Genomic DNA, 11,313 nt, shown 5'->3' with positions numbered 1-11,313 from the left:
ATGTCCATAAGGACGAAGACGGTCCAAGCTGATGTGCACCTGCGTATGGGAACTGAGCACCGACTTTGTGGAAGGTGTTGTGTGAGAAACTTCCTGCTCTCCCACAGCGATTCAGGGCATGAACTCAAGTCTGCCCGGTGACGAAGTCCCTACCCTTTCTCCACGTCACTGTTATCGCCTAGTTCCTGCAGAGCTCCCGGGTCTCGGTGGGGCCGCAAAATACCTAAGATGCTTCCAGCTGTCGGTGGGCATTTGGGTTGTTTCCGCATCTTGGCTATTGGCGTGTGTGTACATTGGGATATTACTCAACCTTAAAAAGAAGGAAAGCCCATTGGTGTCACCATGGATGGACCTGAACGACATTATGCGAAGTGAAATGAGCTCTGTTTGTTGTTGTTTTTTTCTAAATAAATGCCTGTGCCAAAATAATTTTATTTTGAAAGTCATTTGAAAGGCACTGAGTATGGAAGGTGACCTAAGACTCAAGGGATGTGGATTCCAAACTCACAGTCTTTGTCCTGCCAAAAAGTTACTTTCTTTGGCGATTCCTATCTTTAGCTTCCTAGAGAGGGGGTCTTTCCCCATCAAGTGTCTTCATCCTGTTTTTCTTTTTCTTTTTTTTTTCTTTTTCTTTTTCTTTTTCTTTTTTCTTTTTCTTTTTCTTTTTTTCTTTTCTTTTTCTTTTCCTTTTCCTTTTTTCTTTTTCTTTTTCTTTTCCTTTTTCTTTTCCTTTTCTTTTTCCTTTTTCTTTTTCTTTTTCTCTTTCTTTTCCTTTTCTCTCTTTCTTCCACCTTTTCTTTCTTTCTTTCTTTCTTTCTTTCTTTCTTTTTCTTTCTTTCTTTCTGAAGTATTGTTTACAGGAAGCTGAGTGTTACTTGGAGATAGGTATCCCCTCGCCTCTCTTTTTTAACCTGTAAAATGCTACATTTAAAAATTTATTTATTTATTTATTTATTTTTAAGCAAACTCTACCCCCAATGTGGGACTTGAACTCATGATCCTAAGATCAAAAGTTGCTCAACTGACCGAGGTAGCCAGAGATGGATCCCTTTTTTAAAAAAAATCAAAGTGCATAGATCTAATGTGTTCAACAACGTGTGTGGGTTAGGGGGTGGGGTGCTCAGCCCAAGGTGAAGAGGAAAGTTCTCTTGTATTTGCTCCCTAGCTCACTGCAGCAACAACCCACATATTTGGCCAAATTTGGGCTGATTATTCACAAAGCACAGTTGGCTTTCCGCGCTGGAGAGGATCAAAGAAATGACAGCCGCCCCCAGGGGAAGGGAGCTTTCTCTGAAGAAAATCTACTGCTCTGTGGTCACAGACCTTTTGTTGTTTAAAAGCAGGGAACCAGCTGGGGCCCCTGGGTGGCTCAGTCACTTAAGCTTCCAACTCTTGGTGTCCACTCAGGTCCTGGGTGAGGTCAGTTTGTGGGTCCAAGCTCCGCATTGGGCTCCGTGCTGACAGTGCGGAGCCTGCTTGGGATTCTCTGTCTTCCTCTCTCTCTCTCTCTTTCTCTCTCTCTGCCCCTCCCCGACTTGCGCTCTCTGTCTCAAAATAAATATTTACAAAAAAATAAAAACAGGGCATCAGCTTAGCGCCTGTGTCTGCCCTGCTCATGAAGGGAGTACATCAGCATAGATGGGACCGCGTGCACCTGGGACTTCTGCTAACCTGGTAACCTGGACAACACTCCGTGACGGGGACAGGCCGGCCTCCTCTGTAATTCTGGGAGGGGCACAGGCCCCAGGGATTCGTGGGTGTAGCCTTGCTTCGCACAATTACTTGCGTTTGTGGTAATACAGCCAGTGAATGCCACTGATGTGCGACGGAAAAGTGAGCTCTGAAACAGGTGTGGTGCCTACAAACCGAATCCACCTTAACTCGGGGCTCTTTGTCTGTGTGTTTGCTTTCTGTTGATTCGGTCTGTTCAGTGCTGTTCAGTTAAGAAACCCTGATACCCAGGACCCACCCCAGAAACCGGGACCCACTCTTTCTGGATGGAGACCTGGCCGTATGGATTATGAAAACAACGTCAGCTAACAAACTCTTCTCAGATGATTCCAGCATGGAGCCCGGGATAGGAACCACAGCCCAACCGTAGAAATGTTTGCAGTACGAGATTCTTTGTTTCGATGAGACTACAGGTCAGGGTAATCTCGTGCCTCAACAGGCTACCAAGACTTGGTCCCATGACGAAGTGTGTTGACAATGACAGAAATCTTTAGGAAGGAAGGAAGCAGACAAGCCTCAAGGTGTGCTGTGCGGGGGCCATTTGTCAAAGGTGTTGGCCAACATCCCACCTGTGTGTGATCCCACCTGTGGCTTTCATGGGGCCAGTCCTCACGTCCTTCACTGCCGGGAGCCGGGGGGTTCTGCTAGCGATGATGGAGAATGGTTCTAAGACACCGCCATGGCACAGCAGTGTGAGTTATGGCTCCGGGCTAAGTTTCACCCTGGCAAGAATAAGGCACATGAGAAGGCACATGCAGGAAGGCCTGCTATACCCGACGCGTCGATATCACCTGGCTCAGCCCTCTGACCTTGCGCAGGGGTGAGGTGCAGAAACACCGGTGGTTGCCATGATCTGCGAGAGAAATCGATGAGTCATTGAGTTTTGCGTATCTATTTGCACGTCCGTGACTTGTCAAGTCTGCAAATGCCTCTAACTCTCGCATCTGGCTTCATGGGAATAGAATGCCAGAACACAGGAATCCACTCTAAAAAAAATCAAATCAATAAACTAAATAAAAATACAGTAAATAGAAAGTAAACCTGTGGGCGGTTTACTTAAGGCGGCCAACAGTCCAGGCATCCGGGCACTGACAAGTATGGTTGGTGCCCGGGGAACCCAGGGAGGCCAGTAAGGCTTGGGCTCAGAGAGGTAGCAGACAGCTTTCCCAGCCTCACGGGTCACCGTAAGGATTTGCCTTTCACTCACAATAAAATTACAGCCATTGCAGGATTTCGAGGGGCACCCCGGTGGTTCATTCGGTTGAGAGTCTGACTCTTGGTTTCAGCTCAGGTCATGGTCTCACGGTTTGTGAGTTCAAGCCCCACTTCAGGTTCCATGCTGACAGCGCTGAGTCTGCTTGGGATTCTCTCTCTTCCTCTCTCTCGGCCCCTCTCCCGCCCGTGTTCTCTCTCTCTCTCTCTCCACCCCCCCCAATAAATAAATAGACTTTAAAATAAAATAAATAAAAATAAAATTTCAGCCATTGCAGGATTTTGAGTAGATGACTCACATGGTTGGCTTACATTGTCAAAACGTTGATCTAGTTGCTATATTAATAAAGGGCTGAAGCTGGGGCAAGGGTTTTTTAAAAGGTGGTAGGTGGGGGCCCAGATACAAGACTATCATCATCCAGAAGAGACATGTGGTGGCGAAGGCAGGAGATGGTAAGCGGGTGGAGGTGGTCCGATGTTTAGGTTCTGAGTATATTTTGGGGGAAAGATCCAGTAGAATTTGCTCATGGATTGTGTATGAAATGGGAGAGAAAGAGAGAGGTCAAGGAAGAGCCTGAGGTTGTTTTCCCCCCCCCGGCCCTGTCCTGAGTCATAAGATAAATGAAGTCAACATGTACTGAAGTGGGGAAAATCACTGTTGGGGTGGTTTTGGGGGGAAACCTTGAACTCCATTTTGGACGTTAAGAGTGAGATGTCTGCTAACACTGCAGATGAGATAGCCAACAAACAATGAACTTAGAGTTTGGAATGCATAGTAAAGGCATTAGCTGGAAATAAATGTATTTCTCACCAGCCAGAAAAGGTTCTTTGAAGCCCTGAGACTGGGAGGGACCCTCCAGGGAATGAGTATAGGCAGAGACAAGGGTGGTCCAAGGATGGAGATCTGAAGCTTTCCAATATGGCATGGAACAGAGGATGGGAAAGACCCAGTGTGGGGGTCTGAGAAGCGAGCAGTGAGTTGGAATAGGAACAAGTGACTGGTGTCCAGAAACCAACTGGTGGAAGTTTTTCAAGAAGGAGTTGAGTTCATGCTATTGAGAGGTCAAGGAAGACACCATATTTATTCCTTCAGCCGGGTGACCACCCAAGCAGCCAGCATGCCCACGAACGCACGCACAGAGGACATTCGTGAGGAAACTGATGAGGCCACTTCCTCCACTCTGCCACAGCTGGTCTGGCCATGGTGTATGGAACCAGCTCCTCAAAAGCTCAATGTCAGAAGCATTGTCTAAATAACTGAGTTATTTGTTTTCAGAAACAGGTCTGTGAAAACCAGGAGCCGAGCATAGCGTCTAAACTCAAGAGGTCCTCTGGACAAGACTGACACCCTTAGTTAGAAGATATCAGTGTTTATCCGTTGCTCCTGCTAACAACCCCTGGTTTACCAAAGCCACTCAGTCGTGTTTGTGATGGTGATGGATCTGGTAATATTGCCTGTTTCAACAAAGCACCGACGTACTGTGCTTGTTTCCAAGAAAATGAAGAAAAATGGCGGTATCTTGGAGGCAGATCAGGCACCAGCTCAGCCTCGGCAAATACTCAGACTCCCAGAGGCTGCCATTTGCTAGCAAAACTGTGACCAGGCGGTCTTTAAAATATGAACCCCACAATTGCTTTAACCTTAGGAGACACGTCCCAATCGCAGGTGCAGCTGAGTTAGTTCTGGGGCTGCAGGTGGTGAGTTTTACAAGAAAGTGCCCACTACACGTGAGCTCCATGGCGTGTTTTCTCTAGTCTTGGGGCTGCTTTGAAAGACGTGTTCCAAAAGGCTTTGGCGTCACATGCAAATACGCAAAAACATACGAAGCGTCGCTCGGTAAACAAAACATAGACACACGTGGTCACCACTGCCCTCCTCATCGTCCTCGTAAATGGGAACCACAGAGACACTTGAGATGCTTCACAGATACTTAATCTGTTGGGTAGAAAAGAGAAATAAGGCAGTATCTTCCATCAGCAATATTCTCAGGAAGGGAAGCGGTTCCCGTAAACTTGGCAAAGAGGTAGTTAATCAATCATACGATTGGCCAGGACTTTTTTTTTTTTAACGTTTATTTATTTTTGGGACAGAGAGAGAGCATGAACGGGGGAGGGGCAGAGGGAGAGGGAGACACAGAATCGGAAGCAGGCTCCAGGATCTGAGCCATCAGCCCAGAGCCCGACGCGGGGCTCGAACTCACGAACCATGAGATCGTGACCTGAGCCGAAGTCGGACGCTCAACCGACTGAGCCACCCAGGCGCCCCTAGCCAGGACTTTTAACCCTTACTGTGTACCCCCAAATGACACTGGACACCTGGGGGCACCATAGCATCAAGGAGTCATAGCCTATGACTCCTAGGAGAGGAGATAAGGCACAAGTCGGTGCAGAACTGGGAGGAGCGAGGGGGTACCCGGGCAGCTGAGTAGGGGAGAGGCGTCCTTCCGGGGAGGATCTCCATGGGTCCCTGAGATGAGGCTGGGTGGGAAGGAAAATGGAAGGGAAGTTCAAAGATACTGATACTTGAGACAGATGGGGCTGTGCCAGGGAAGACGAGGAAATATGTCTACAGTAGTCGGGGTCCCTGGTGGAGAGGGGTGGGCCGGGTGATCAAACAGTACTGACAGCTCGTATTTCTAAGGTACTGATTCGTGCGTGCTTTCTTGCGGTCCTTTTAGGAATCCTCTGGGGCAGAAAAGTGGCATCGTGTATATACACATTCAACGTACACAGATTTTCGTATATTTTCTCGGAGAGGCAAAGACAGACCCCTGAAATTTTCCTCACTCCCACCCCGCAGCCCCGATCCTCAGCTGCAGTGATGAAACCGAGAACACAGCCTTGTTACATCTTGAATTTGAGTCTGTAAGGGCCATGGTCTTGATGACAGCAGGAGGGACCATTGACGTGGTCTCCGGGAGTCACTTTTGTTATACTTGTTATGTGTGCCTTGGCAGTGAATTCAGGACATAATCATCAGATGCAATTCCACTGCCCCATTAATAGTCTTAATTTACAGATTAAAAAAAAAAAAAAAAACCAAGGGAGGGTTTCATTTCTTTGGGGGAAAATTCTAGCTACTTATGCAGAAAAAAATACTATAATGCAAAAGTCAGCATCGTGAGCCTTGATGTCAATGTGGTTCTGGTGCAGGACAGCAATGAATGCTGAGGTCATTTGGTGCAGGATGGCCGCAGTGGGCACCGTGCGTGAGACCCCCCCAGCCACACACTGAAATACCTAAACTCGTTTCCAGAAATGCCTGAATTTGGAATCTTTCGACTCCACAGCCTCCAGCCGTGTCTAAGCCACTCAGCCCCTAACCAACAGAGGACTCACTTAGGAATGAAAAGCAAAAGGAAAGGAAACAAAAAATACACCCACAAAACCCCAAATCCAACGATAAAAGAGAGCAAAACTTTAACAGCCGGACCAGTCGCGTCTCTCTTAAAACACGATGACTTTAATAAATTCAGTACATTCCCCGGTACTGCCTCTTTCTCAATGCATTTGAAGGTGAACCTGTCCAGAAAATCTTCATAAATATCCAGATTCCCACTGCTGAGGAACTTACACTGTAATAAGTTATTACACTGCAATAAAAGGCAGTTTTATTGTGGGCAGAGCCACACAACGATCATCAGGGGCGCCTGGGGGGCTCAGTCGGTTAAGCGTCCGACTTCAGCTCAGGTCACGATCTCAGAGTCTGTGAGTTCGAGCCCCGCGTCGGGCTCTGTGCTGACCGCTCGGAGCCTGGAGCCTGCTTCGGATCCTGTGTGTCCCTCTCTCGCTGCCCCTCCCCTGCTCGCGCTCTGTCTCTCTCAAAAATAAAGAAACGTTAAAAAAAGAAAAGAAAAGGAAAGAAAAGATCATCGTGGTCCAATGGCCCGGCGCTGAGGCAGGAGGCATTCTCCCTTTGAAGGAGTCAGGTCTAGGATGTCACGTGCCTCTGGAGGGAAAATTACCAGCCCCTCTGAGCCCATCTTCTCTCACCTTGTAGGACGCGTTTCTGCAGCTCTGGCTGCACCCCCCGGGGCAGGAACATGAGCCGCACACTGCCGCCCTCGGTCACCTTCAAAGCCCAGCCTCCTCTCCCGCGGACCGTGTGCGGGAGCTCAGTCATCCTTCCTGGCAAATAAACCTAATTGATACATTTTCCAGTATGTCACCTCAGTCCTGCAGGAACCCGTGGAATGAAATTAAAATCTATGTGGCGCATTTTGGATGGGAAGGTGGTCGTGTCTGTATTAAAATTAATGAGAGCCGCAGCCCAAGCCACGAGCTTCAATTTCTTCCAGGCAGCGCAAGTGCCCTGTCCAAAGTGCCAGCGGAGAAAAGTGTGATTTGAGTTCATGGCAATGTTTTAAACTTTAATAACATTTTGTTTGAAAATGAGTAATACGGTCCCTTCTGTGATTCGAGCCTGGAGATGATGACATTACTTTTCTTTCATTTTGAAGATGATTGTCTTATAATAGGTACCCTTACGGATCACTTACTATTTGCCAAGCTTGAAGACTTTCACGAATGCCTGCGTGGTGAATTCTCTGAAAAACCCTACAGAGCGGTGCTATAGTGGCCCTTGTCCTGACACAGAAACAGAGGCACAGAGACGTTGAGGAAGTCGCCCAACTGTCTACGGTCCAGAAGGGGCGTGTCCCAGGAGCCCGGCGAACAGGTGAAGTCCAGCCTGTGTTCTTGACTCTGCCGCGGCGCCTCAGGTCGTTGGTTACACACAAGCGCCACTCGGGACGCGTTCAAAAGTCATGTCTGCCCGAGCTAAGTTCTGAACGAGCAGTCGAGAAAATCTGCCTGGGGCGGATGGTGTAGGAGAAACACTCTGGGGCCGTGGCGCATCCCTCTGTAGCCGGGGCGAGGCAGGGGCATTGGCTGAATCCTGTAACTTCCATAACCTCAGTAGTCCTCATCTATAAAATGGGACGCGGCTGGCTCGCACCTGCTGAGGCCGGTGCAAGCATTGAATGCAGAGTTGACCGTCTGCCCCAGGTAACTCAGACCGACCGAGCGGGCTCCCGGGGAGGGGGGATTTCAGTGCTCAAGCCAGACGGGGTGGGGGGAGGGGCAAACCGGAACTCCTTGTTCGGTGTCATTAAATGAGCAGATGCCACCACATCCACGAGCGTGTTCCCAAGTCCTTGGGACCTTGGTCCTTACTCGATCGATGTGTGAGGCACGTCCAGGCTGCATCCGAGGGGTTTGCAAGGCAGGGAGGGGCAGGCCCGTTGGAAGGTCGGGGCAAGGCCGGCGCGGCTGGACCACATAGAGCGAGAGGCTGCCGTGGTCAGTCTCAGGGGTAAGAAAAGTAATAAAAAGCCAGAGAACGATATGTAGGGATAGGGATTCAGTCTGGTCACATTAGGCGAGCCTCCCAAGCTGGGGGCTTCGGATGGGGAGAGGGCCAGAAGAGGTCACAATCGTCACCACCGAGCGGCCGGTGCAAACCTCCGGAGAGGGTCCCGCCCCCCCCCCCCCCCCCCGCTTAGCAGGAAATAGTCTCTGCGCTCAGAGCCTGGCACACGCGGGATGCTGGGCGGACAGCCCTGATGAGCTGGCTCTCGGCAGCTCTGTTAAGCTTTAAGGAACACGGCCACCGAGGGGGGTTGCAAAGCCGAGGTCGGTGCTGGGGGCAAGGCGGGAGCGGCTGGCCCGCAGCTTTTTCCAGAAGGCACTATCAGTACAGCTTCAGCTTATATCCGCGGTGGGGCCGGGATGGTCCACGGTGGGTCTGTTACCTGTGTCTTTAAGGTCCCTGGGTTGACGTCCCCGTGGCTCGAGGCCGAAGCAAATAAAAATGCTTGCCTTTTGCGCCTGACCTTTCTGTTTGGTTGGCCCCGTATTTCCTTTTAAAGTCGTAACATCGAAGTTGGAACGGAGCGCTAACGTCTCCCGCGTTGGAAAAGCGCACAGATGCGGGGGGGAAAGGGGGGCTCTCTGGAGTGGCCGCCCACGGGTAACAGGCCTCCCTTCGCTCCCAGAGAGCACTGCCTCTTGCACACCCACCCTTTGGCACTGGCCCTGGGGCTGCCGAGCCAGGCAGGGGGTGTGAACGGACGGTGTGGGCCCGGACCCAGAAAAACAAGAGTGCAGGTGGGGCCACGAAAAGCCAGTGACGCCCTGGCCATCGCAGAGCTGTGGGGCCGGGGGAGTCAGTACTGCTATGATGATGTAACTCAGATCCCAGACTCTAAGCCTGGCCCGCTGCCGTGGCCTGACGCCTCCTCAGAGGTCGGGCCACCCTTCCTGCCAAGGCCCCGGAGGGCACCACACGGACACCCCTCCGTCCCCCGACCTTCCCCACCCACTCGGTTCTCCTGCTGCTGTTGCCGGTGCCTCTCGGCTGTGCCACCAGACACGACGATTCAGAGATCTCTGAATTCTTCGGAGACATCTGAGACCCGTCAACGCAGGACTGCCTGGCACCGAGAAGCCCCTTCGTGTTGTTTCCATTCTCTGTGCGCCCATGGACGCCGTGGTGCTGGCATCCTCGGAGCCCGTCCAGGACCAGCATGGAGGTGAGAGAAAGGAGGGGGCGATGGGGTACGCAGTGGTCAGGGAAGGCTGCCTGGAGGAGGAGAAAGCAGCGGGAGCCAGGCCAGGAGGGATGAGGAAATTCTCCTAAAAGCACGTTTCGGCAGTAGGAGGTCCCATTCCAATGGCAGTCACGACGCTGGACTTTTCATTCAGAAAACCTCGCCAGGAACTGAAATTTCCATTATTTCGAGTTTTCTCGTTTTTAATCACGTATTTTTAAGTTACAACGGAGGTTGTGGAAGAATGTGTGGTATTTGACAAGATGTGAGTTTTTAAAATCAATTTGCTTTTTCATGTTCGTTTATCCCCAAGGCCAGATCGTGGCAAAAACACTTAATGCAATTATCCTTTGATCTAACGAATCCACAGGCAAATGTTTACCAAGCGCCAGACATGATGGGGCGTCCCTGCGGCCACAGGCCGCTAGGCACACGCCTGGAGCTGAGCCAGGCGCATTTATTAATCTGCACGTCCTGAGAACAGAGGGCATCTCGGGAGGGTGTCGGGAAGAGCCTGCTGCAGGATTGGGGCTGGTGCTGGCGATCTGAGAGGAGCTCACAGAAGAGGGGGTCTGTCTGGGGACGCTGTCGCAGCCTAGGAAGGACTTCACAACCGGGCATCTTCCTTACACCCCCGATGGGGGCAGACGAGCGGGCACAGGCTGAGTCTGTAGCTGGGAACCAAGCTGCAGTGGCTCCGTGAGCGGGACACGGGGATATCCGGGCTCCGGGCCTTGGCGAGAGTCTGTGTCCCATCTCAGGCTGGACTAACTCGTCCTGGTCCGTCCCAGTCACACAGCGGGTCTCTCTGAGGCCAGGCTTCTGTGAAAATGTCTGCGTTTCTGGGCACCTGGGTGGTTCATCGGTTAAGCATCTGACCCTTGATATTGCCTCGGGTCCTGGTCCCAGGGTTGTGAGATCAAGCCCTGTGTCGGGTTGGGCCTGGAGCCTGCGTGAGATTCTCTCTCTCTCTATGGGGCCCCCGGGTGGCTCAGTCCACAGTCCGCACGGAGCCCGATGCGGGGCTTGGTCTCATGACCCTAGGATCATGACCTGAGCCAAGATCAAAAGGCGACTGCTCAACCAACTAAGCCACCCAGGCGCCCCCAAATTATTCATTTGTTCATTCTTGTCCTCGGCCAAACAAGATGGCTTGTAAATGCACGTTTGGAAATTCGAAGGATGCTGATTTCACTTGTTTGTTTGATCTTCAGTCATACAGCGGGAGAGAAAATGGGCTTCGAATAAGAGAATCTGAGTTCACCCTCAATGTGGCATATTTACTGTGTGAGGTTTTTTTAATAATTATAGGAGTAACCGTGATAGCTGAATTAAGGTCTGTCATGTACGGGACAAGATGCTAAGACATCTGTGGTCATTATCCCATTCAATCATCGCAACAGCCTTATGAGGAATTCTGCATTGTCACCCATTGCGCAGATGAGGAAACTGAGGCTCAGACATGAGCAATGGCAGACTGAGCGCCGTGCACCACGGAACAGAGCTCAGAGCCCAAGTTCAGGTATGGTCTCCACTTCCCACCACACGAGGCCATCGCCTGGCTGGCCCCGATCTCTCCTGTGTCAACCCCCGTTAAAGCCGGTTCCCACAGAACTCCTTATTAATTCTTATTCAGCATAGTGCAGCCTTCTCCCAAATTCTAGTTCTATGTTCCAATTCTTCCAGCCTCAGGGAAATGACTACAAACTCCAACACTCCTCCCGGCTTCATTATCAGCTGGGAGTGATGCCAAATAACGTCCTTGGGGTCGAGGAAGAAGGGAAGCCTTGTGTCTTTGTTTATTTCTAAAAGAACGTCG

The sequence above is a fragment of the Prionailurus viverrinus genome, chromosome D3 (genome assembly GCF_022837055.1).
Source record: "Prionailurus viverrinus isolate Anna chromosome D3, UM_Priviv_1.0, whole genome shotgun sequence".
Taxonomy (NCBI): Eukaryota; Metazoa; Chordata; class Mammalia; order Carnivora; family Felidae; genus Prionailurus; species Prionailurus viverrinus.
Note: the sequence above shows the minus strand (reverse complement) of the source record.